Source organism: Amblyraja radiata, chromosome 8 (genome assembly GCF_010909765.2).
Source record: "Amblyraja radiata isolate CabotCenter1 chromosome 8, sAmbRad1.1.pri, whole genome shotgun sequence".
NCBI classification, from domain to species: Eukaryota; Metazoa; Chordata; class Chondrichthyes; order Rajiformes; family Rajidae; genus Amblyraja; species Amblyraja radiata.
Window position 1 is genome coordinate 70570302 of NC_045963.1, and position 25355 is coordinate 70595656.

The following is a 25355-nucleotide window of genomic DNA, read 5'->3' on the forward strand; positions in this document are numbered from 1 at the left end:
ATTAACATAATTCCTGGGATCATTCTTGTAAATGTCCTCTGGACCCTCTCCAGGGTCAGCACATCCTTACCTCAGAATATGGAGCCCAAACTTGCTCACAATACTCCAAACATGTCCTGACCAGCACCTTATAGAGCCTCAGCATTACATCCCAGTTTTTGTATGCCAGTTGTTCTGGTAATTTTGCAGGACGACAAATTGTACCCTGAATTTCTCTCACAAACTTTCCATGTTCTTGTCCTATACATCGATATTCAAACTCACTTCACCTATTTGTGCAGAAAATTGTAGATATCATTTAATCGCCTGCCATTGATACCTTGATTCTTCATGGATGTGTGGTGTGGAAAGAAGGGATTACTGCTGGAGATGACAGCAGTAGTTCAGCTCATTCAACAAGAATTAGCTAGTTGTGTGAAAAAACCTGTGGTTAGGACATTCCTGCTGCCTCTACTCCCACCAATACCTTCACTGTGCTGTTTTCTCTTATTCATGCTCCCTTAATAGAGGAAATGATGTATTTCTATTAAAACCCTTAGTCATTTTAAGGACAAAGGACATTTATTGTCACATACACCAATTGGTGCAGTGAAATTTGAGTTACCATGCAGCACACAAATAAGATAAACACAACACTATAGAATTTAACATGAAACATAAAACATCCCCCACAGCGGAATCAATGTTTCCCACTGTGAGGGAAGGTAATAAAAGTTCAGTCCTCTTCCCCTGGTTCACCCGTGGTCGGGGCCTATTGAGGCTTCTGCAGTTGCCGCTACGGGCGGCCCGATGTTTTAGGCCCTCTCGTCGGGATGATGGAGCTCCGGCATCGGAAGAACACTCTCAGCGGCTTGGAGTTTCTGAAACGGCCGCTTCCTACCGGAGACCGCGGCTCCTGAATTCCACAGGCCGAGCTGGGTGGAGCTCCAACACTGGCGACCTCGGCGAAAGATCCCAGGCCTCCACGATGTTAAAGCCAGCGCCGCCTGCAGCTGAAAGCTCCGCAGACCACAGCTCCACGGCATCAAAGTCGGCAGTCCCAGCCTCCAACACGGCGACCCCAGCAAGGCATCGGCCGCTCTGTGATGGGACCCCTATGCCGCGCCGCTGCTGAAGCCGAAGCTCTGGCCGGTCCCCAGCAGGAAAGGCCGCGCCAATACAGATGGTGGGCCGCGAGGAGGGGGCGAAGATGCGGCTCGGAGGAAAGACGCATCCTCGACCCAGGTAGCGACTGTGAAAAACAGTTTCCCCACCCCCCCCCCCCCCACATAAAAAGACTAAAAGACCTCTAAAACAAAACTTTTGACGGACTAAAATAAAAAAAAAGATGAAAGTACGAACAGCTGCAGGCGAGGCTGCCACACTCGATGGCACCACCAATCGGACTCATAAGTTCCCCGTAAATCAGTATTAAGGAATGATTGAAGACCCAAAGTGCTGGAGTAACTCAATGGGTCAGGTAGCATCTCTGGAGAACATGGATAGGTGACGTGTCAGGTCGGGACCCTGAAACCTGATGAGTTACTCCAGCACTTTGTCTCTTTTTTTTTATAAACCAGCATCTGAAGTTCCTTGTGGATCCATTAAGGTGTGATGGGCGGTTTCAGTTGCCGTTACAGATGAGATGATAAACGTGGCTCCTGTCTACTCTTTCAGATAGGCATTAAAGACCTCAAATATTTTGGAAGAACGATGGAATGATCCCTGATATTCCAGTGATCATCATCAGTGCATCCAAGGACTGATCAGTGGAAATATTAAGTATACAAGAATCAAGTCAAGAGAGTTTTATTGTCATGTGCCCCAGATAGGACAATTAAATTCTTACTTGATGCAGCACAACAGAATATGTAAACATAATACAGAATGGGAGATAAAGGTTCAGTGTGTCAATAGACTGAAGGCCATATATACACAATAAATAACAGATAAAGTGCAATAGTAATAATAGACTGTTATTATTCAGAGCTTATTTGATGTTGTGTTTAATCGCCTGATGGCTGTGGGGAAGAGCTGTTCCTGAACCTGGATGTTACAGATTTCAGGCTCCTGTACCTTCTTCCCGAAGGCAATGGAGAGACACAACATTATAAATGGGTGTACCGTGAGATTAACGTTTATTCTGCATGTATTATTGACCATTAGACAACACAGCGGACTCATTGCAAAAACCGTAGCTAGTATTGAGGAAGATGACAGCGAAAACATTTAAAACATAAAAGTGAAATATTATTGGAGTCATACAACAGGCGTGGAAACAGGCCCTTCAACCCAACTTGCCCTACCAGCCAACATGTCGCATCTACACTAGCTCCACCTGCCTGCGTGTGGCTTCTATGCCTCCAAACCTGTCCTATCCGTGTACCTGTCTAAATGCTTCTTAAACGTTGCGATAGTCTCTGCCTCAACTACCTCCTCTGGCAGCTCATTCCATACACCCACCACCCTTTGTGTGAAAAGGTTACCCCCTCAGTTTCCCCCCCCCTCACCGTAAACCTATCTCCTCTGGTTCTTGATTCCCCTACTCTCGGCAAGAGACTGTGTCCACCCAATCTATTCCCCTCATGATTTTTTACACTTCAATAAGATTACTCCTCATCCTCCCACGCTCCAAGGAATAGAGTCCTTACCTGCTCAACCTCTCCCTATAGCTCAGGCCCTCAAGCCCTCAGGCCCTCAAGCCCTCAGGCCCTCAAGCCCTCAGGCCCTCAAGCCCTGGTAACATCTTCGTAAATCTTCTCTGCACCCTTTCCAGCTTCTCAACATTTATTGATCAGAAAATTAGCAGGAGTATGAAGCTGTAAGTTTTCAGTTGCCAGAGTACAAATCATCTGGCAGTCTGTTATATTTAAAACAACATAATAAGTATAACATACATGAGATAACTTCACTAAGATCGACTGTTCTTCTTTACCCATCTCAAGTGAGTACATCTGATTGCATAGTCCCACACATTCACCATTGGAAGCTGGCTATTTGCTCATCATATCATTTTTGTGTTACCAAAGGAAAGGTTTCAAAGATCTGTTGGCAGGTACAGCTTCTGCCCAGCTTTCTCGTTCTTAGAGAGAAAAAAATTATCTCTGCAATTTCAATTGTTATTATATTTTAAATGATCTCAAACTGATCTGTTTCATTCAACAGAACTATTCCAGCTAAATTATATTCTATGAACCGTTTTAGTTTAGTTTAGAGATATAGCATGGAAACAGGCCCATCGGCCCACTGAGTCTATGCCAACCATCAATCACCCGTTCACACTAGTTCCATGTTATCTCACTTTTGCATCTATTCCTTACACACTAGGGACAATTTTACAGAGGCCAATTAGCCTACAAACCTGCATGTCATTGAGACCTGGGAAGAAACCGGAGCACCCGGAGGAAATCCACGTGATCACAGGGAGAACATGTAAAAACACCAGCAACCAAGGTCTGGATCAAAACCGAGTGTCTGGTGTTGTGAAGCAACAGTTCTACCAGCTGCCCCACTGCATATTCTATTAATTAATGATATTGCATTTGCTTTTTGTGTGTAAGCTTTGCCACTTTTATAGATTTCACTTTCTTGGAGCCAGGTGGTTGGTGGTACAATGGAGAAACAAAGAAGTGCGGGAGCTGGTTTATACCAAAGATGGACACAAAGTGCTGAAGTAACTCAGCGGATCAGGCAGCATCTCTGGAGAAAAAGGATGGGCGACGTTTCGGGTCAGGACCCTTCTTCAGACTTATTGAAAACAAGACTTATTCAAAGACATAGCATATATGTAGTATCGAGAAATCGGTGCATAGTCCGATTCAGCGCCTTTAAGTCAAGATGTTAAATTAAAGTCCTGTCCACCACTTCAAGTGGACTCAAAGCCTGGTGGCATGAGGACTAAGGGGTTCTACTAAAATGCTGGCCAATATTATCTTTTCAACCAAAGCTGATTGATTAGACATTCATTTCGTTTTCTATTTGTGAGACCTTGCAGTGTGCAATGGGTCACAGCATTTGCCTAAATAATAACAGTGACTGCACTTGAAAAATAATTTACTGGTTGTGAAGTACTTTGGGACATCTTGATGATGTGCAAAGTGCAAGCTCTTTCAATTTTCCGAGGACAAGTTGGTTCCGTCTACACCACCAACTCACATCGTGCCTTTGTCCTCTGATTATGCATTCAAGCGGCAAGCAGCAGGAGACGGTCAATAAAACTGTATTTGGTGAGCCAAAGGGTTGATCAAAGAAGCGAAAAATGCATTGGGACTTAGCATCAGTGAAATAGAAGCGGAAGAGCTCGCCTTTGTCAGTGAAGGATGCAGTTTCCACAGAGCCAAAGGTTCTGGTAAACAATGGCATAATTGAGAGAATTGAAGCATCGAATGGGCTTCCCCTATAGTTGTGATGCAGAATAGAACAGGTGGTATCCGTGCATTTGTTGACCTTCGCAAACATAATAAGGCTATTATGGTTGATAGTCATCCACTATCTCATCTTGAAGATATTCTTTTTGAGTTAAGGGGTTTTATAATGTATTCAATACAATTTGAAAATTGTGTACTACCAAGTTGTACTCCACAAGGAGAATGGAGAGCTAATTACTTTCATTAGCGGTGAAGAATTGTTTTGATTCTGTTGTGCATACTATGGTCTTAGTCCTGCACCTGCAGTCTATAAAAAGAAAAAAACAATAATATATAGCTCACAAGGCTCACACTGTAACCTGGACAACATAATTATCAATGGCAAACCCCATCACTGAAGGTGGAGAACACTTGCTTTTTACATTGTGTCGTGTTTCGTGTTTCGACTCAATTTTAGCAAGTGTCAGGACTTACAAGCAAGATGTAGTTCCTTTGGATCGAGGGGTTATAACCAGAGCCATCAACTTGTCCTGCTGCAATTGCTGATGAAGGTCGTCCTACAAACAAATATCACCAAATTATGCCCTTCTCCTGTCTTATAATAGGTAGCAAAAGGCAGAAATAATAAGGTAGCAAAAATACAGCAAAAAATGTAGAAAGGAACTGCAGATGCTGGTATATACCGAAGATAGACACAAAGTGCTGGAGTAACTGTGTGGGTCAGGCAGCATCTTTGGAGAAAAAGGATGGGTGACGTTTCGGGTTGGGACCCTTCTTTAGACTCAGTCATCCGTCTGAAGAAGGGTCCCGACCCGAAACAGCACACATCCTATTTCTCCAGAGATGCTGCCTGACCCTCTGAGTTAATCGAGCACTTTGTGTCGATCTTTAAGATATGTTTTTTAGTATATTAGCACATGCAGGCGCTGCCGTGTTTTGCACAAGCCCAAAGTTGGATCCTCCAGCGCACTTGGTCTACTGGAGCGGTTCCCAATCCTGATAAGCCCCAGGCTCCTGCAGGGCCTTCCTCCGTCGCCTTCGATCGGATTGGCCCGCGAACCGATGTCCCTCTCCTCTCCTCGCCCCAGACATCTTTGTGTCCTGGCTGTTCCTCCTGCAGCCGACCTTGAGGCGCTGGAGGCATTACCTCGCTTCGCCTCCTCCTCCCAACCTTCTTCAGAAAGCAGAGTAGACTTTTTCGTGAGCTTTGGACTAAATCCTTTCACAATTATTGGGGCAATGGAGCTAAGATTGTTGCTATATTTTAACAAGAATTTATGATAACAATTGCACCGTCCCAGATGTGCCTTCAGATAACAATCGTCCCAGATATGCCTTCAGCTCAGTTGCATTAGTTGGGGCAGGAGCATTGGTAATGGTTTTTGGATGGGGTGTACTATTTTAGTGCCCATTTAATGTACGTCATTTACCAGGAGAGTACTATAACATCTCTTTAAATGTAAACCTGTCTTTTCAAGTCTGTTTTTCATTCCATCCAGATTCCACAGCTGTTTGTACCTTGAGGTTCCGTATGGAGAACTTCGTTCATGGATATAATAATACATTCATATAATAATCATGGATATAATAAAATGGCCTGAAGCAACCCCTCCATGGTTCTCTGAACAACCGGTAGTTTGTTATACTGTGCCTGAACACACCCTTATGTTTATAGACACAAAATGCTGGAGTAACTCAGCGGGCCAGGCATCATCTCTGGAGAGAAGGAATGGGTGACGTTTCGTGGTCGAGACTTTCTGAAAGTCACAGGAAAGAGACATGAGAGGTATAGACGGTGATGTAGAGAGATACAGAACGAATGAATGAAAGACCATGCAAAATAGTAACAAAGATAAAGGAAACAGGCCATTGTTAGCTGTTTGCTAGGTGAAAATGAAAAGCTGGTGAGAGTAGGGTGGGGGACGGATGGAGAGAGAAGGAAATTAATAATAATAATAATAACTTTATTTATAGAGCACTTTAAAAACAACCACTGTTGCAACAAAGTGCTGTACATGACTAATCATGAACAAAAAATTATTACAAGACAATGAAAACATTAAAAAAGAGTAAAAACAATAAAAAACATTAAAAACACTAAAACAGGAGCAAAGTCTCATGCAGGGTCAAAAGCCAAGGAATAGAAAAGGGTTTTAAGACTGGTTTTGAAGATGGACAGTGAGGGGGACTGTCTGATGTGCAACGGCAGAGTGTTCCATAATGTCGGAGCAGCAACAGAGAAGGCTCTATCCCCTCTGAGCTTCCGCTTAGACCTCGGTAAGGAAACAGGCCTTAACAGGCTTCTCAGGGGGAAAATAATTGAACCTGAATGAGCCGTACCCATTGCATTAGTGCTGAAGCATGAGAGTTCCATTAGGATTTGTGAGGTTGCACACTGATTGGTAGTCAAGTCACATCTGCAGAACATTATCCTTTTCCTAGAATCAATTTTACAGCTTTGTCTTGGGGCAGAAGTTCACTAAATGAGATTTGAGTCATAAACATCATCAAATAATTTTGGAGGACCAATCTAAGTTGTTATTAAATGTCAACAAACATAAGGGTGTGTAGGAATGAACTGCAGATGCTGGTTTAAACCGGATAGACATAGAATGCTGGAGTAACTCAGCAGGGCAGGCAGCATCTCTGGAGAGAATGAATGATCAGCCATGATCCCATTGAGTGACGGTGCTGGCTATCGGGGCCGAATGGCCTACTCCTGCACCTATTGTCTATTGAATGGGTGCTGTTTCCAGTCGAGACCCTTCAGACTTTCAGAATAATATTCTTTTGCTCAATGTTACACAAATCAAATCGCAACATGTGTTTCCTTACCGATTCTGATATTTGATGCGTTTTCAGAAGTCAGACTCACCTCTGATAACAACTGAATCCAGTCATCAATGGTTCTGCACACTAACCTGTCACTTGAGCGTGCATTGCTATAATTATTGTCTTGCAATAACTTTCCTAGTTTGGTGATGTACCCAGCCACAGCTCCATTAGGTTTTCTTAACCAAGGATCAAATTTAATCCATTACATGACCTTGCTTGGATTTGGGCTAATGTCATTTTGTTTAGTTTAGAGATACAGCCTGGAAACAGTCCAATCCGCACCGACCAGCGATCCCCGCACATTAGTACTATCCTACGCGAGGGACAATTTTTACATTTATACCAAGCCAATTAACCTATAAACCTCTACGTCTTTGGAGTGTGGGAGAAAACCCACGCGGTCATGGGGAGAACTTACAAACTCCGTATAGACAAGCACCCATAGACAGGATTGAACCAGGGTCTCTAGCGCTGTAAGTGCTGTAAGGCAGCAAGTCTACAACTGCGCCACTGTGCCTTCTCAATTCATCCATCAGTTCATTAATTTTTTTACTTCTTGGTTTAATTAAATTAAACTTAATTTTACTTCGGAGTCACGTGAGTGACTACATGAAGAACCCGCTCAGCGCGCAGGCGCGGCATTACGCCAGCAGTGCAACAGCAGCAGCAGCGGGAGTTAGGCGCTCCTGCTACAGAATGAAACGGACCGTCAGGTGAGTACCCTGAGGTCGGGTTTCTTTTACAGGGGAGCCTTTTTCTGCTTGTGTTTTACAGGCAGAGAAAAAGGCTCTGGAACAAAACTGCCCCCCGTTCGAAGAGGAACGTTTCCGTCGGGGAGGGGGGGCAGCAACAGGCGGTAGGAGCGTTTACCCGGTGTTCCTCTATTCCCCGACACCGTGCCGAGCCCAGCCCGCTAGTACCTGAGCAGCGGGCTGGATGCATAGCCACCCGAAGAGGCATCCGGCAGGTGTTCCCGATTTCGGATGGGACGTCTCTCCACCCGCACGGGGGGAGAGAGAGCCGCCTGAGCCGCTGGAGCGGCTCTCGGAGCAGGTGCCTGCGAGACGCGCTGCTTGAGGGGCGCTCTCGCTTCTACAAGGCACAAAAGCTCTAGAAGAAGGCGGTAGGAACAATTACCAGGCGCTCCGCTATCCCCATCACCGCGCCGAGCCCAGTCCCGCTAGTGCCTGAACTGCGGGCTGGATGTCTAGCCATCCGAACAGGCATCCGGCCGGTGGCGTCCGATTCGTCGGACGGGGACATGTCTCCACCTAAATGGAGGAGAGACAGCCGCCTGAGCTGCATCCAACAGCTATTGGAGCAGCTCCAGCGAGATGCGCAGAAAGAGCGCTCTCGCGGAGGGAGGTCAGGCACCCCCTCCACAGTGTTCTGTACACTGCCCTCTGCTCCCTCATTACTGGAGGCTAGCATTGGTGACCAGGGCTGGGCTGGTCTGGAACAGGGGCAGGCGGACGAATTCGGCAGTATGCCAGGGGTGCAGGAACAGGAAGAGCTGTTGGGTGTGGTGGACCGCTTTGTAGCAACCCCACGGGCTGGAGCACCGCTGGAACCAAGAATGGCGGCCAGCATCAACCATCTATCCAATAAACCATTACTGGAAAAGGTGCTCGCTGAGGTGCTGGAACAACACACAGCACCAGAAAACTGTGAGGTCCTCAAAGTAAAAAGTGTCAAAAATCTGGGGGCATGTGGGGTCACACATCCGGACCCAAGAACTCAAGCTACAGCGGATCCTAAGGCTCCTGACGTCGGCCATCACAGCCTTTGCTCGTTCCGTGGAGACCACGGAGATGGATACCTGCCAGCAGGATGTGCTGGCATTAATGTGTACCACACAATTTGAGATCAACAATCTCCGGAGGGAAAACATAAGACCTGCCCTCAATCCCAAATTTGCTGGCTTGTGTAAAGCCCCAGCTGCGGAGACAGACACGCTGCTATTTGGGAAAGATCTCAATAAAAAACTGAAGGAGATGGAGGAAGCATCAAAAACCTTCGGCCTAATGAGGGCAGGCCCCGGGACGAGCAAACCAAGACCTCCGATACCCAAGCGGCAGCACCCCACGGCATCCACCAGTTGACGTCCGCAATATGGGACTGGTGAACGCTTGGGGTCCGCACATTATCCCCAAAGATCTTTTTTAGATCAGGGCCCGCAGCGGACCCCCTGGAAAATGCGCCTCCCCCCAACATCGCCAGCACGTCAGAACAGAACCTTCAGGAAAATGAAGAAACAGAATCGCCAATAACCATGGAGGTAGGTGGGTCTGGTTCCTACCAGCATATAGAGAATAAGGGTGCTTTACTAACAGGGGGGAGATTACACTTGTTTAAAGAAGCATGGGGTATGGTCACGAGTGACAAGTATATACTCAACAGCATTAGGGGATATAAAATTCAGTTTATATCAGAAAAAACGCCGCCAGTTCAACATTGGCCCCAAAGGGTATTTTCTCCCTCCGTCAAAGAGCAACGGGAGGGACAAGCTGAACTGGTGAGACTTATCACAAAGGGGGTCATAGAAAAGACCAAACATGAACCCTTGGAATTTGTATCCAATATATTCACCAAAACCAAAAAAGATGGTGGATGTCGCATCATCATTGACTTAACATCACTAAACAAGTTTGTTAAGTATATACATTTCAAAATGGAAACATTTGTTACTGCTAGACAACTGATTTCCAAAGGATACTACATGGCAAGCATTGATCTCAAAGATGCTTACTATCTAATACCCATACACAAGGATCATAGCAGATACCTAAAATTTATCTGGATGGGGCAGCTGTGGCAGTACAAAGCATTGCCTAATGAGCTCACTTCAGCCCCAAGATTATTCACACAAATATTGAAGCCAGCCATGGCAATACTAAGGAAACAAAAACATATTGTCATGGCATATTTGGATGATATCCTCATAGTGGGGAAAACAATGGAACTGGCTGTGGCAGCAGTCTCAGCTACAAAACAGCTCCTTGAAACTCTGGGGTTCGTCCTACATCCAGACAAATCTAAGTTAAATCCATCCACTATCATGGACTACCTGGGTTTCACAATTAACTCAGTCCATATGACTGTTACCCTGCCAAGGGAGAAAATGATTGGATTAGCACAATCATGCAATAATTTAATGGTCAACAAAAGACCAACTATTCGACAAGTAGCAACAGTGATTGGTAAAATGGTAGCAGCATTTCCGGCTACACAATTCGGACCTTTGCACTATCAAAAATTTACAGAGAGCAAAGGTACAGGCAATAAAACGACATACAGGTCACTATGATCGTGTCATGAAATTACCCACTGAAGCAATATCAGAGCTACAGTGGTGGGCAGAAAACGTTTGGCATAGTTTCAGCCCTATCTTCATCACTAACCCTACTTTAGTTATTCAAACAGATGCCAGTGCTCAAGGCTGGGGAGCGACTAACTCCATATCCAGCACAGGTGGTAGATGGACTAACCTAGAGTCATCATTACTACTTACACTGGGCATTAACTATCTAGAGATGTTGGGCGCCTTTTATGGTTTAAAAGCATATGTATCTAATATGCAGCACTTGCATGTTCGGTAACAAATTGATAAATACTACGGTGATGGCTTATATTAACCATATGGGTGGCATAAAATCATTATCATGCGACAAATTGGTCAATATGATTTGGCAATGGTGTGTCGAAAGACATATTTGGCTATCAGCTACTTACCTACCAGGTAAGCTAAACACCCATGCCATGAGAAAATTAAACGCCTGGGTTGCAAGTTTGAACAGACCTTACCTGGAACTGGGATTGTCCAAACAAACCATCACCACCATGTCGGCATCCCTTCGAACATCCACCAAGAGGCAGTACTTAACCAGCATCAAAAAAGGGAGAAGTACTGCCAGGAAACAGGGACAACATACGCCACAGCCACCAACATACTGGAGTTCCTGGCCTATCTACACCACGATGTAGGGATCAGCTACAGTGCCATCAACACAGCGCGGAGTGCTCTTTCTGCTTATCTCAAACCAGCGCCAGGACAACAGGCGATGGGATCCCATCCACTGGTGGTAAAACTGATGAAGTGCATTTACAATATCAAGCCCTAAGCCCAGGTATACCCATATTTGGGATATCAGTGTGGTCCTGACATATCTCAGGGAATGGCCACCAGCCAGATCCCTCGGCCTCGAGCAAGCTACACTAAAGACGCTCATGTTGATGGCACTTGTATCCACTCAGAGGGTCCAGTCACTACACCTATTGCGACTGGACAACATGATCACAGCTCCAGACCAGATCTGTTGTTATCCAGCGACTGATCAAACATAGCAGACCAGGAACACCTAATCCAGTCGTGGAATTCCGGTCTTACCCACCAGAACCACGGTTATGTGCCATGACCCACCTACTATCCTACATAGACACAACCAAAATATTCGAGGAAGATGAAAAGCCTTGTGGGTCAGTCATAAAAACCTTATGGTCGGGTGACGAGCCAAACCATTGCGAGATGGCTCAAGCAGGTGCTAGAAACTGCTGGGATAAACACTAACATGTACAAATTTTATTCCACCAGGGCAGCATCCATGTCGACGGCTAAAGAATGGACATGCCTATAGACCACATCCTGGCTACAGCAGGATGGCGGGGGGGGGAAATGACCGTTCAGAAATTTTATTATAAGCCGTTGGCAAAACCTGGTTTATTTGCAATAAAGATTTACGAACTGCAAATATTTAATTTAAGCCCAGGGGAGCAATTTAATTCTTTGTTGTTCTTGTTTAAAAAATACCATTGTGTTTTTCTACAAATAGACTCATTGGTTGATTGCGATAACACTTCCTCCCTCAAGAACTTCGGCAGTGAGTGAAATGAAACTGTTACACGGTTTGAAATCACAGAGCTTTGAAGTCTTCACGTAGTCACTCACGTGACTCCGAAGTAAAATAGTAAGATTAAACGAGAACTTACCAGTTTGAAGTTTGATCTGTATTTTATGAGGAGTTACGATGAGGGATTACGTGCCCTCCGCTCCCACCCTCATTATATGGATCAAACTAATAAATTGATGTCTCCTTATCTTTACTATGTTTACTTCAAATAACTGTGTCTATCTGTGATTCCACACCGCTGCTTGGAAGTATGCCGCGCCTGCGCACTGAGCGGGTTCTTCACGTAATCCCTCATCGTAACTCCTCATAAAATACAGATCAAACTTCAAACTGGTAAGTTCTCGTTTAATCTTACTATTTTATTTCATCGCAACAGTAAAGACATATAACAGAATCTCAAAACATTCTTCCCATGTATGGGTTTGAGAATCAAGTACTGCAATTGAGACCATTTTTGTGACCAGTTTTTTAATAATCATTTTATTTGTTCTTTTAAAAAAGGCACCTTGTCTCTCTGTTGGCTAGTTTGTGAGAAACGGTTTTTCTTTAACCCTACCCAGTTTTGGGAACAATTTTTCTCTCTAAAGATTATTTATATTGAAACCTGTACAAAGGTTGGAGGTTTGGAGGAGGAAAGATGGTGTCTGAAATCTGGCCACTCAGTTTTGGTCTCCTAATCTGAGGAAATACATTCTTGCCGTAGAGGGAGTACAGAGAAGATTCACCAGACTGATTCCTGGGATGTCAGGACTTTCATATGATGAAAGACAGGATAGACTCGGCTTGTACTCGCTAGAATTTAGAAGATTGAGGGGGGATCTTATAGAAACTTACAAAATTCTTAAGGGTTCAAAAGGGAACTGCAGATGCTGGAATATCGAAGGTACACAAAATTGCTGGGGAAACTCAGCGGGTGCAGCAGCATCTATGGAGCGAAGGAAATAGGCGACGTTTCGGGCCGAAACCCTTCTTCAGACTGATGGGGGGTGGGGGGGGGGGAAAGAAAGAAGGAAAAGGGGAGAAGGAGGAGGAGCCCGAGGGCGGGCGGATGGGAGGGTGGGAGGAGACAGCTAGAGGGTTAAGGAAGGGGAGGAGACAGCAAGGGCTAGCCAAATTGGGAGAATTCAATGTTAATGCCATAAGGACGCAAGGTCCCCAGACGGAATATGAGGTGCTGTTCCTCCAATTTCCGCTGTTGCTCACTCTGGCAATGGAGGAGACCCCGGACAGAGAGGTCGGATTGGGAATGGGAGGGGGAGTTGAAGTGCTGAGCCACCGGGAGGTCAGGTAGGTTATTGCGGACTGAGCGGAGGTGTTCGGCGAAACGATCGCCCAACCTACGCTTGGTCTCACCGATGTAAATCAGCTGACATCTAGAGCAGCTCTTAAGGGGTTGGACAGGCTAGATGCAGGAAGATTGTTCCCGATGTTGGGGAAGTCCAGAACAAGGGGTCACAGTTTAAGGATAAAGGGGAAATCCTTTAGGACCGAGATGAGAAAAACATTTTTCACACAGAGAGTGGTGAATCTGTGGAACTCTCTGCCACAGAAGGTAGGACAGGCCAGTTCATTGGCTATATTTAAGAGGGAGTTAGATGTGGCCCTTGTGGCTAAAGGGATCAGGGGGTATGGAGAGAAGGCAGGTACAGGATACTGAGTCGGATGATCAGCCATGATCATATTGATTGGCGGTGCAGGCTCGAAGGGCCGAATGGCCTACTCCTGCACCTATTTTCTATGTTTCTATGTTTCTAATAGTATGATTGAACGAACCATTGATGGGTGAATGTTGTCTCTAAGGACAAGTATTTATTTTATTCAAGACTGCTGAATGTAAAGGGCTGAGAACACAACCCAATCAGAGATCCACCAAAATAGTATTTGCCAAAGTTCATAAGTTCATAAGTTCTAGGAGCAGACTAAGACCATTCAGCCCATCCAGTCTACTCTGCATTCAATCTACCTTGGCTGATCATGGCTGATCTACCTTCTCAACCCCATTCTCCTGCCTTTGCCCTGTAAAGATGGAAATAGTGGCGCAAGAAAACACAATGACTCTTTCAGGCTTTGTGATCGCTGGTCAGCACGGACTCGGCAGGGCCGAAGGGCCTGTTTCCGCGCTGTATTTCTAAACTAGACTAGACACAAAGTACTGGAGTAACTCAGCAGGTCAGGCAGCATCTCTGAAGAACATGGATAGGTGGCGCTTAGGGCTGAACCTTCAGACTGCCCCGGCCCGAAACGTCACTTATCCAATTTCTCCAGAGATGCTGCCTGACCTGCCATGTTGTCCTTTCATATAAAGTATACAGTAACTGGGAATTGAGTTTCAACTCTCGTAACTCTTTGATAATCTGATGTGACTGTGATATTTACTTCCAGAGCCACTAATAACCTTCTTGGAGATTGCCAGTAGTATCTGAATAAACAATCTCAGCAGAACAAAATGCAGGTGGAGGGAAATATTCATTACTAACCACCCATCATACCTGTGCTGCCTGGAGTCAGTCTAGAGGGTCAATACTTTCTTGTATTATCCCTTTTATAACTCCACTCTGATTATATTTAACTTGCAGAAGGATATTAAGTTGAAAATAAACGTCTTTAAGGAATTAAGTGGAATGGAATGCATTTTGTTGGTTTGTGCTTTTGTGCCTGGACCATCACTTCTTGTCCTGGGTTATTCAAAACATCTTCCAGAGAGAGAGGGAGAGGAGAGAGAGAGAGAGAGAGAGAGAGAGAGGTGAGAGAGAGAGAGGTGTGTGAGAGAGAGAGAGAGAGAGAGAGATAGAGATAGATAGAGAACAATAGACAATAGACAATAGGTGTAGGAGTAGGCCATTCGGCCATTCGGCCCTTCGAGCCAGCACCGCCATTCAATGTGATCATGTCTGATCATCCCAAATCAGTAACCCGTTCCTGCCTTTTTTCCCATATCCCCTGACTCCGCTATCTTTAAGAGCCCTATCAAACTCGCTCTTGAAAGTATCCAGAGAACCGGCCTCCACCGCCCTCTGAGGCAGAGAATTCCACAGACATGGAAACAGGCCCTTTGGCCCACTGAATCAGACTGACCTTATCAACAACCTATTTAGACTAATCTTTCACTAATCTAATCTGATTCTTATTTTCTCCAGCACCTCATATTCAATTTGGGTATTTTACAACCTAATGGTATATGAATTCTCTAACTTAGGTAACTAACCTACAGATCACCCCATCCCCTTCTCCCTCATTTTTTCCTCCTCTCTACCTCGATATTCACCCATTTCCCCCTTCCCCTTCCTACTATATGTGTAAGAAGGAACTGCAGATGCTGGAAAATCGAAGGTAGACAAAAATACTGGAGAAACTCAGCGGGTGAGGCAGCATCTATGGAGCGAAGGAAATAGGCAACGTTTCGGGTCAAAACGTTGCGTATTTCCTTCGCTGCATAGTTGCTGCCTCACCCGCTGAGTTTCTCCAGCATTTTTGTCGACATTTCCTTCTATATTCCTTCTCATGGCTTCACAATTCGCATCTCTTCTATCCTTATCTCCTTATCTCACACCCTTTGTCTCTTCATCTCTGGCCATTTTCCAACCATCTTCGAATCGAATACCCCTCTCACCTGTATCCACCAATCACTTGCCCAGCTTTGTCCTGCCCCAAACTCTCTTCTAACTATCTCTCCATCACAATCAGTCTGAAGATGGGTCGCGATCCAAAATGTCACCTGTCCTTCTCCAGAGATGGTTCTCAGGGAGACTGCTGAGTTACTCCAGCACTTTGCATCTTTTTATTTTCTCCCCATCTAGTCATTAATTCCCCCCAGATTCTGCCAACTCACCTCCACACAAGGGGCAAGTTATAATCATCATTTAACCTACCAACCCGCATGCATTTGGGATGTGGGAGGAAACCGGTGCACGGGGAGGAAACCCAGGCTGTCACAGGGAGAACGCGCAAACTCCACACAGACAGCACCCGAGGTCAGGATTGAACCGAGTCTCTGGTGCTGTGAGGCAGCGGTTCTTCAAGCTGTGCCACTTAAATCCTTGCCCTCTTGGCTTTCAAGCAGATAGTTATTCACTCTGTAATGGAATCCCCTTCTTGTTCTTTCCCAACATTATTCCAGTGCATTGCAGAACATAACTGGGAGGTGGTTGACAATTAACTACAGGATACCTGACCAAACAAAGCATGCCTGGTAATATTTGCAAACTGCTTTGATCGAGGATGATGCTGCTGTGCTAATTTGTGGGTAAATGAGTGTTAATATTTTTTTTGCCATTAAGGGCCCTGGCTTTGATCTGAGAACTAAATGGAGTGCTTGGAATAATCAGCCTGTAATTTATCTACCAGCCTGCAGGAGACTTATAACCATATAACCATATAACAATTACAGCACGGAAACAGGCCATCTCGACCTTTCTAGTCCGTGCCGAACACGTATTCTCCCCTAGTCCCATATACCTGCACTCAGACCATAACCCTCCATTCCTTTCCCGTCCATATAACTATCCAATTTATTTTTAAATGATAAAAATGAACCTGCCTCCACCACCTTCACTGGAAGCTCATTCCATACAGCCACCACTCTCTGAGTAAAGAAGTTCCCCCTCATGTTACCCCTAAACTTCTGTCCCTTAATTCTCAAGTCATGTCCCCTTGTTTGAATCTTCCCTACTCTCAGTGGGAAAAGCTTATCCACGTCAACTCTGTCTATCCTTCTCATCATTTTAAAGACCTCTATCAAGTCCCCCCTTAACCTTCTGCGCTCCAAAGAATAAAGCCCTAACTTGTTCAACCTTTCTCTGTAACTTAGTTGCTGAAACCCAGGCAACATTCTAGTAAATCTCCTCTGTACTCTCTCTATTTTGTTGACATCCTTCCTATAATTAGGCGACCAAAATTGTACACCATACTCCAGAATTGGCCTCACCAATGCCTTGTACAATTTTAACATTACATCCCAACTTCTATACTCAATGCTCTGATTTATAAAGGCCAGCACACCAAAAGCTTTCTTTACCACCCTATCTACATGAGATTCCACTTTCAGGGAACTGTGCACAGTTATTCCCAGATTCCTCTGTTCACCTGCATTCTTCAATTCCCTACCATTTACCATGTACGTCCTATTTTGATTTGTCCTGCCAAGATGTAGCACCTCACACTTATCAGCATTAAACTCCATCTGCCATCTTTCAGCCCACTCTTCCAACTGGCATAAATCTCTCTGTAGACTTTGAAAATCTACTTCATTATCCACAACCCCACCTATCTTAGTGTCATCTGCATACTTACTAATCCAATTTACCACACCATAGATACGTACTATGAGGCACAAGACCTCCTATCCCGATCCTCTAACTGAAACAAATAAAAAAACATAGTTGAAAGCATGCAGAGTAGGTGAGACTTTGTGCATCTACCCTATCTATTCCTCTTATGATTTTATACACCTCTGTAAGATCACCCCTCTACCTGCTATGTTCCAAGGAGTAGGAATAGAGTCCACTCAATCTCTCCCTATAACCAGTACCCTCTAGTCCTGGCAGCATTCTTGTAAATCTTCTCTGAACCCTTTCAAGCTTGGCAATATCTTTCCCATAACATGGTGCCCAGAACCGAAAGCAATATTCTAAATGCGGTCTCACCAACGTCTTATACAATTGCAAGGTAGACATAATTGCTGGAGAAACTCAGTGGGTGCGGCAGCATCTATTGAGCGAAGCAAAGAGGCAACGTTTCTGGCCGAAACCCTTCTTCAGACAATTGCAACATGAGGTGGTTGTTTTTCCGAGGCAGAGTGTAGTGCAGATGGAGTTGATAGTGGGGGAAGAAGGTTTTCGTGATGGACTGGGCTGCTTTCTCAACGTTGCAATTTCCAGCGGTCTTGGACAGAGCAGTTGCCAAACCATGGAGGCCTTGAGACCAAAGCTCCAGCAAAGAAAGTAGTCCGATTTTCTTTTCTTCTTAGGATATGGTTTCTCTGGCAAAATTGCCATCTCCAGTTGGAAGAAGCTGTTGAGCTAACGCGGCAGGTGGCATGAATTTGGACATCACCAATCACCACCTATGCAGTCACTGGAGTAACGTGTTCATCCTTAGTGCGACTCATCATTGGAGTGAAAATATAAATCAAAAGACTCCAAACATCCGAAATAAAAGCAGCAAATGCCGGAAACATTCAGCAGGTCAGGCGGCACCTGGAGAGAGAGAAACAGAGATAACGATTTAATTTGAACGCCCTTTTGTCAAAGCAGTTCTGAAGCATCAACACTTTCTCCGCGGGTGCAGTTGGACCTGTTGAGCGCTTCCATCCATTTATCTTCATTTATCTTCGATGACTTTGTGATGGAGACGTGATCTCACTTTTATCTGCTGTCACCCATTTTGATTCTCATCCTCCTGGCCTGAGTGTAGTTTCTATGAAAACATTTCTGCTTCTTCACAGATCCTTAATTGTTGTCTTCTCATACAAGGTCACTTTGGCTGTAACAAAAAAAAAGAAAAATTGTTCCAAAAATATGAGCCGAAAGATATATTGTAAGAGAAAAGGAATCATGAGGGGGATAGTAGATCGGGTAGATGCACAATGTCTCTTGCCCAGAGTAGGGGAATCGAGAACTAGAGGACATAGGTTTAAGGAGAGGGGGGAAAGAATTAATAGGAATCTGAGGGGATAACATTTTCATATAAAAGGTGATGGGTGTATGGAATGAGCTGCCAGAGGAGTTAGTTCAAGTCAAGTCAAGTCAAGTCAAGTCTAGTCCTCACATACACATACGAGATGTGCAGTGAAATGAAAAGTGGCAATGCTCGCGGACTTTGTGTAAAAAAACAAGCAAACAAACAACCAGACAAACAGAATGGAACAGAATCACATCAGTTGAGGCAGGTCCTATAGCAACGCTTAAGAAACAAGTAGACAGGTACATGGATAGGATGTGTTTAGAGGGATAAGGGCCAAACGGAGACGGGTGGGACTAATGTAGATGGGGCATGTTTGTTGATGTGGGCAAGTTGGGCGAAGGGCCTGTTTCCACCCTGCATCACTCTATGACTCTAAAGCATTTGGAACATCCATTCTGGCGACGTTGGAGACTATTGATAGAAGAGCAAATTTGAAGAGTTGCAAGACATTCATTGTACGCCAATCTCATAAACTCTATCACTCTGGCCTGTCACATGGACTAGCGGTCAAGAGATTCCACATGTTACAGGCAGCTCGCCGGTTTCCATTTACTCAGTGTATTTTTAGAGGAATTCAACAGGCTACAGCTCATTACATGCACTGACTGAATGCAGAAGAGACGGGGATGAATTCGGTGGTGGTGCAGCAATGTCATTGTCTGGGCTATATGACTCTTTGACTCCATGACTGTGAAGGAGAGCTTTAACCAAAGAAACAGGACAATAGGATATGTGAACAATTATATTACAGATAATCTATTTAAAGATCCTATTTAAAGCTAATCTTATGGTGGCAAAAGGTATTAAATGTTTATCTGCGCAACACTTGACGACAGAAGCAGCTTTTGGCATCAGGTTTAATCTTCAGCTGAGGCTGTAATTGATTTAATATTTCATGTTTGCCAACCCTGCAACTTTAATTATCCTTTTCAGTCAACCTTGCGTGCTGTCATAGAGACATCTCAATCCACCTCAGATACCAGCCAGCATGAAAATACTTTCAGATATGTCAAGTTAGCAGGAAAGGTTATGAACTGGCTGATTTAGGAGTAACTTCAGCTCATATTTCTTTGCCCAGGTGGCGATTTACAGCTGGGTGTGTTGCTAGTAAAGTGGGCCCAGATCAGGTTAATAGCTTTAATTTAAAGAGCAGCTGGCCAATCCTAATAGAAAGGCAGTATGATTATTATACCGGAAGTGAGCAATTCAGAGCTCTATCCTAATATCCTAGAACTAATATCCTGTTCTCAGGATTTTTTAGTTTAGTTTAGAGACACAGCACAGAAACAGGCCCTTTGGCCTGTTGAGTCCAGCCCAGCGATCCCTGCACACTAACACTATCCTACACACACTCGGGACAGTTTACTATTTTTTTTACCAAGTCAAAGAGGATGAGGGGGATCTTATAGAAACATATAAAATTATAAAAGGTCTGGATGCAGGGAAAATGTTCCCAATGTTGGGCGAGTCCAGAACCAGGGGCCACAGTCTTAGAATAAAGGGGAAGCCATTTAAGACTGAGGTGAGAAAAACTTTTTCACCCAGAGAGTTGCGAATTGTGGAATTCCCTGCCACAGAGGGCAGTGGAGGCCAAGTCATTGGATGGATTTAAGAGAGAGTTAGATAGAGCTCTAGGGGGCTAGTGGAATCAAGGGATATGGAGAGAAGGCAGGCACGAGTTATTGATTGGGGACGATCAGCCATGATCACAATGAATGGCGGTGCAGGCTCGAAGGGCCGAATGGCCTCCTCCTGCACCTATTTTCTATGTTTCTATGTATGTTTCAATTAACCCACATGTACGTCTTTGGAGTGTGGGAGGAAACTGGAGATCGCGGCGAAAACCCACGCAGGTCACGGGGAAAAATGTCCAAACTCCGTACAGACAACACCCGTAGTCAGGATCGAGCCCGGTTCTCTCGTGCTGTAAGGCAGCGACTCTACTGCTGCGCCACCGTGCCCCCCAACAACACTATAACATTAACAACAATTTTGCAACAATTATGTGCATTTAGCATGTGGAATCTTCCAACATATTGAATCTTCAATGGTGCCTCGTTCAATGCTGGACCACGTTGGGAGACATTAGGGCATTTGACTGAAAGCTTTGTAGAGAGATGGACTTGATGTAGTACCTCAAAGGAGAGAGGGGTCAACAAGGGACCTCATGGGAAACCAAATCCACCAAGGATGTTTGGAAACCATTTCTCCAATGTGCACCACAGCAGGGGACAATGCATTTAGAGAATCCACCATACCATGGAGGTAGTTGTCAGAGGGCTTATTGTTATCTAGAGCTTCCACATCTCTAGTAGATGAATTATTGGAAGATGGTACAATTGATATTACAGGAGACAGAGGATGAAGAGAGGGTGGGTGGATGGTATTGGAGGGGAGAAACTACCATCACTAAAATCACTAGATTACTAGATCTAGGGCAGTGCAGTGAAGCAGTGGTAGAGTTGCTGCCTTGCAGTACACATACCCCAGTTTGCCTTGATGGCGCCGAAGTAGAGATGGTTGAAAACTTCAAATTCCTTGGAGTCAATATCACTAACAACTTCTCCTGGACCACCCTTACTGAAGCAATGGCCATGAATGCACACCAATGGCTCTACTTCCTTAGAAGACTTAGGAAGTTTGGGATGTCCGCTATAACTCACACCAAATTCTACAGATGCACCACATATTTTATCGGGATGCATCACTGCTTGGTTTGAGAACCGCACAAAATTATAGCAAATTGTGGTCGCAGCCCAGACCAGCACACAAATCAACCTCCCTTCCATCGACTCTATTTATACCTCATGCTGCCTCGGCAAGTCCAGCAGCATAATCGAGGATGAGTCGCACCCTGGTCACTCCCTCTTCTCCCCTTTCCCATCAGGCAAAAGGTACAGAAGTGTGAAAACGCATACCTCCCGATTCAGAGACAGTTTCTTCCCAGCTGTTATCAGGCAACTGAATCATCCTACCACAACCAGGGAGCAGTGCCGAATGACTACTATCCTGAACTGACCCTTGGACTATCCGTAATTGGACTTTGCCGGCTTTACCTTGCACTACATGTTATTTCCCCATATCATGTGTCTATACACTGCAAATGGCTCAATTGTAATCATGCATTGCCTTTCCGCTGACTGGATCGCATGCAACAAACCTCCGTGCACGTGACAATAAACTAAACTGTAACTAAACTGTAAAATAAAGTTGATGATTATAAAACCAAGAGTCGAGAGTCGAGTATTTATTTGTGAGTAGCACAGATATGAACCGTAACAAGTAAATTCTTATTTGGCACAGCTGTACAGGCACATTTGATGCAACAGCAACAGAAATAAATATGCAATAATATGCAATATCAGCTATTCCAAGTAAGTTAGACCATGATAGTGCAGAAGCCAAAGTACATTGAACATCCATAACTGTGCAAAGTCCGTAGTGGTGGTTAAGGGTTGTGGTTAGTGCTGTACAGGATGGTTCATGAATATAGATACAAAGTACTGGAGTAACTCAACGGTTCAGGCAGCACCTCTGGAGAAAAAGGAAGGGTCATCCATTGAATATTTGCATCAGAAATATAGATGCCATGTTGATAAAAGGTAAACCTTATCAGCAAATGTAATGATATATTAGAAAGAAATGATTGTATATTTACAAATGTTATAAAGGAAATATATTATGGAGGTACAAATATCTGAATGGCTCCTCAACCAGACCAAAGCCAGCTTGAAGAAGGGTCCCAACCCAATACGTCACGTATCCGTTTCATCCAGAGATGCTTCCGGACCCACTGAGTTAATCCAGCCCTTTGTGTCTATGCTTGGTATAAACCAGCACCTGCATTTCGTTGTTGCTAAATCTGGTTCATTAATATGGTGGTTGGTGGGAAGGTGCTGTTACTGAACCTGGAGGCAGCGCTTCTCAGACTCCTGTACCTTCTTCCCGATAGTGTAAGCGAGAAAGGGAGCATGGGTTGACTGGTGTGGGTCTTTGATGATATTAGCTGTCTTCTTGAGGCTACACCTCCTGTGGATCCTTTCGATGGTGGGGAAGTTAGTACTCGTGATGGACCAAGCAGTGTCCATCACTTTCTGTTTCCTCCATTGTTCCTATGCTTTCAAATTTATATACCAAAGAGTACACTTGCCCAGATTAGATTAATCGAGGACCAGAGGACATAGATTTAAGGTGATGGGGGGGAAAAGATTTAACAGGAGTCTGACGGGTACATTTTCACGCAATGGGTGGTGGGTGTATGGAACAAGCTGCCAAATGAGGTCTTTGAGGCAGGGACTAACTCAACTTTTAAGAAACAGTTAGACAAGTACATGGATTGGACAGGTTTGGAGGGATATGGACCAAACGCAGGACTAGTGCAGCTGGGACATGTTGGCAGTGTGGGCAAATTGGGCCGAAGGGCCTGTTTCCACGCTGTTTCACTCTACGACTCTGACTCAAAAGGTTGCTCATCACAAACTAATATAGGACAGGAAGCACAGTGAGAATGCGCGGGTGATATGGTGCAAGTTAGGACATAGGCAGCAGAATTTAATTGAGACATTTTTGGATTGAGGCAGGTGAACCAGGAATCGATTGGAGCAAAATGTACATGGAGTGGAGCATGTACAGTAGTCTGGTTTCAGCAGCTGATTAGTGGAGGTCGGGCAAGAGCTGGATATTTATTTTTGGCCGTGATTGTTAACAGCCTGTTAATAACAATTCTAAACTGCTGATGGAAGAGTTTCATGCACGGAGCTAAAGAGAAACCTTTCAGCAGCAGGAGATTCGGTGATTTTCCTGTCTGTGTACAAAACAGAAGGGGACATATGTGCATTGTAAATGAACAGATAGGACGAATAGCACAGAAGGAGATGTTTGTGTGTTAACTTAGGTTCAGTAAAACATATGTCCAGCAGATCTATATATCTGTGTTTCCCTTGTGCTAATTGGACGTATTAAGACTGACTTTAAGTGAGCGAACATATGAACAAAACATTTGAATGCTTTGCCCTCAGCTTTGTTTGCACATATGTTTATAACCCTAATTAAATTTAACTGAAAATCTGAACAAAAATGATACTCTTGTACTGGTTGCGCTCTAAAGCACACAAAGCCCAGAATATAGTAATAAAGTGAAAAGCTGTCTATTATCTACAATATAGGGACAAGGATTGCTTGGAAAAGCAAAACAAAACTCTTCTGGGATTTATTGAATAGCAAAGTATTAAAATAACAAGCATTTGTACAAAGAGAATGGGTGAATAGCTATTTCTAATGAATAATTTATGCTTTTTGGTTTCATGCTAAAAATACGGGCAACCTTTGCAGTGTTCTGCAATCCTGGACATTGAAACAATAAAATAATGCGAGTTTCATCTTTTACAGTGAGTTATGAAGAAGAGCAAAATTTCTGTAGAAACAAGGAACTGCAGATGCTGGTTTACACAAAAGGGCGCAAAGTGCAGGTGTAACTCAGCAGTCAGAGAGCATATCTGGGAAACTTTTGTGTGGTGCCAAAGCTGATGCTACTATTTAAATGTACACACAAGCAACTGCAGACGTTGGTTGACAAAAAAAGACGCAGAATGCTGATCAGTCTTAAGAAGGATCTCGACCTGGAATGTCGCCAATCCATGTTCCTCAATATGCTGCCTGACACGCTGAGTTGCTCCAGTACTCTGTGTCCATTATTGTCTAAATGTTCGTTCCTGATCACACAGAACACATGTCATTCCCAGAAATTCAGTTTCACTGCTCTACATATGGGCGGTACGGTGGCGTAGTGATAGAGTTGCTGCCTCAAAGGGCTGTCTCACTGCGGTGACCTAATCCGCGAGTTCAGAAGAGTTTGCCCTCGACTCATACTCGCAGCATGGTCGACACGAGGTCCTACGAGGTCTTTATAACTCTCCTTCATGTGCGAGAGTAGTCCCCGCTTACTCAGGGCCTCAGCTAGGTCGTGGCGTATTTTCCAACATGCTGAAAAATGCCCACGAGTAAAAAAAGTCGCCATGGAAAAAATGTAGTCGAGGTAGATTGTAGTAGGTCGGCATGTTATTCGTAGGTAATCGAGGATAGTCAAAGGTAATCGAAGGTAGTCGAAGGTAGTCGTAGATAGTCTTCAACATATTTGAAGGGAGGTCGGAGGAGATCGAAGGAGGTCGTCTCCACTCTCCACTATTCGGTGTCCAATTCTCCCGAAGCTAGTCGAAGCTAGTCGAAACATAGTCGAAGGAGGTCAAAGGAGGTCTTCCACATGGTTGAAGGAGGTCTTCAACATGGCATTTTTTCAAATTCTCCTAAACTCTTCTAAACTCGCCAATTAGGTCGCCACAGTGGGACAGCCCCTTTAAGGCTGTCAGAGACCCGGGTTCGATCCTGACCACGGGTGCTGTCTGTACGGAGTTTGTAAGTTCTCCTTGTGACCGCATGGCTTTTCTCCGGCTGCTTCAGGATTCCTCCCACATTTTAAAGACGAACAGGTTTGTACCTTAATGGGCTATCATATCATATACTTATTAAAAGCCTGATCTTGTTTGTGTGTATATGTGTGTGTATATGTGTGTGTATATGTGGTTGTCTT

The 25355-nt window shown here is 44.5% G+C and overlaps 2 long non-coding RNA genes across 2 annotated transcripts in view; both read right to left on the minus strand.

Annotated features, from left to right (window-relative positions):
- Positions 1-315: 315 nt before the first annotated feature.
- On the minus strand, positions 316-14866 carry LOC116975781. Its single transcript, XR_004412770.1, has 3 exons — positions 14643-14866; positions 438-441; positions 316-326 (listed from the first exon to the last, which is right to left on the minus strand). It is a non-coding gene; the product is annotated as an uncharacterized LOC116975781 (long non-coding RNA).
- Positions 14867-17845: 2979 nt separating this feature from the next.
- The window catches only part of LOC116976369, a 102172-nt gene continuing 94662 nt past the window's right edge, over positions 17846-25355 (minus strand). Inside the window, exons 2-3 of the long non-coding RNA XR_004412939.1 lie at positions 18449-18568; positions 17846-18282 (exon numbers count right to left, since the gene is read on the minus strand). This is a non-coding gene — a long non-coding RNA (uncharacterized LOC116976369). The remainder of the gene's footprint in view (positions 18283-18448; positions 18569-25355) is intronic.